At 31.0% G+C, this 2,500-nt stretch overlaps 1 protein-coding gene across 1 annotated transcript in view; it reads left to right on the top strand.

Annotated features, from left to right (window-relative positions):
• LOC136835808 (putative neural-cadherin 2) overlaps nt 1–2,500 on the top strand; it is a 126,287-nt gene that overhangs the window by 71,063 nt on the left and 52,724 nt on the right.

Here is a 2,500-nt window from a genome sequence, read left to right on the forward strand (position 1 = left end):
TCACAGAATAATGAGAATTGACAGAGGGAAGCTCCTGTGTCCCCAAATGGAACTCCAACATCTTTTATTTGTAAGTCAATAAAACTCTGGGGAGACCACCATGGAGATTGTTGCGAGGAGAACGCACAATCAGAAATTGGATATTGCAGCTCATCACCGGATGCTTCGAGTGGACTTTTAAGAAAGATATTAAAATGTCCCAGGCTAACCTTTGTGGGTTTATTGATGTCAGAATTCGCAATGTTACACTTTGAACATTTGTGGATTCATTTTTGTCGTTATTTATGGTATGAATAGATCTTAGAGTGGAGAGCCAAAAGAATACATTGGAATTTTGAGAAATATGAATATATCTCCCATTTAATCAAATTATTATTAGATACGTAGTTTTTGGGATTAATGTAAGATAAGAGATCAAACTAAACATTCGAATAGAGTATAACCGTTTAAGATAACATTACAACCTGTTATAACCTTAAAGAACATAACCCTTCAAGACAACATTACGTGATTTAACCTTGAAGAACATAACCGTTTAAAATAACAACACAACCTGCTGTAGCCTTAAAGAACATACCCTTTTAAGATAACACCACCACAACCTGCTATAACCTTAAAGAACAAAACCCTTTAAAATAACACCACAACCTGCTATAACCTTAAAGAACATAAGCCTTTAAGATAATATGAAAGCCTATTATAGCCTTTACGAACATACCCCTTTTAGATAATATTACAACATGTTATAACCTTGAAGAGCATAACCCTTTAAGATAACAGCACAACCTGCTGTAACCTTAAAGAACATAACCCTTTAAGATAACACTACAACCTGCTATAACCTTAAAGAAAATAACCCTTAAAGATAACATTAAAACCTGTTATAGCCTTTAAGAACACACCCCTTTAGGATAACATTACAACATGTTATAACTTTTAGAGAACATAACTCTTCAAGATAACACTACAACCTATATTAACCTTAAAGAATATACCCCTTTAAGATAACACCATAACATGTGTTAACCTTGAAGATCATAACCCTTTGAGATAACCTCCTAACCCATTATAACCATGAAGAACATAACCCTTTAAGAAAACGTCCTGATCTCTTATAACTTTAAAGAATATAACCCTTTGAGATAATCTCCTAATCTATTATAACCTTAAAGAATATAACCATTTGAGATAACCTCCTAACCTATTATAACCATGAAGAGCATAACCACTTAAGCTAACTCCTAACCTCTCATAACTTTAAAGAATATAACCCTTTGAGATAACCTCCCAACCTCTTATAACGTTAAGGAACATAACCCATTGAGATAACCTCCTAACTTATTATAACCTTGAAGAACATAACCCTTTGAGATAACCTCCTAACCTCTTATAACCTTGAAGAACACAAGCCTTTAAGTTAACCTCCTAACCTATTATAACCTTGAGGAACATAACCCTTTAAGATAACCTCCTAACCTCTTATAACCTTGAAGAACATAACCCTTTAAACTAACACCACAGCCTCTTATAACCTTAATGAATAAAGCCTTTTGAGAAAACCACCAAACCTGTTATAACCTTAAAGAACATAACCCTTTGAGATAACACCGCAACCTGTTATACCACAATCCTCAGGGGAATTGCGATCCATACGAAATCAAGAAGCACAGAAACATATCAGCATTCGAGTCCTAGACGCGTTGGAATTGAAATATCCCAAACAACGTTGACGTCCGTCAAGGAGGGCAGAGTTTATAGTCCAGAGAATAATAGGAAGGCGATATGTACAGGGACAATTTCGCTTACAAGCAAAATGATGAAGCATCTGATCGCTTAAGTGGCTAAATTTATCATTAAGTGAGTCTCTTTATTAGGTTCTTCATCTTTGAAAGGATGGTTAAAGTATTCTTGTTTTTGGCAATAGCACTTTCCAGAACGTGTTGTATGTTTTTATAATTTAAATGTCATTTTTCTCGAGTGACCTTTTTTGTACGTAACTTTCATTACTGGGTTAAGTCTGTGAAGGATTTTTAAGTTATATATATATATATATATATATATATATATATATATATATATATATATATATATATATATATATATATATATATATATATATATATATGTATATATATATATATATATATATATATATATATATATATATATATATATATATATATATATATATATATATATATATATATATATATATATATATATATATATATATATATATATATATATATATATATATATATATATATATATATTGATATATATACATAATTTAAAAAATCCTTCGTAAACCTAACCCAGTAATGATAGTTACGGACACAAAGACCGTTCAAGAAAATGAAATTTAAATAATAAAGACATACAATACGTTCTGGAAAGCACTCATGCCAAAACAAGAATACTTTAACCACCATTTCAAAGAAGAGTAACTAACAAAGAAGATCATTTCATGACAAATCTAGAATTTGGCGGCTGACCCACT

The sequence above is a fragment of the Macrobrachium rosenbergii genome, chromosome 4 (genome assembly GCF_040412425.1).
Source record: "Macrobrachium rosenbergii isolate ZJJX-2024 chromosome 4, ASM4041242v1, whole genome shotgun sequence".
Lineage (NCBI taxonomy): Eukaryota > Metazoa > Arthropoda > Malacostraca > Decapoda > Palaemonidae > Macrobrachium > Macrobrachium rosenbergii.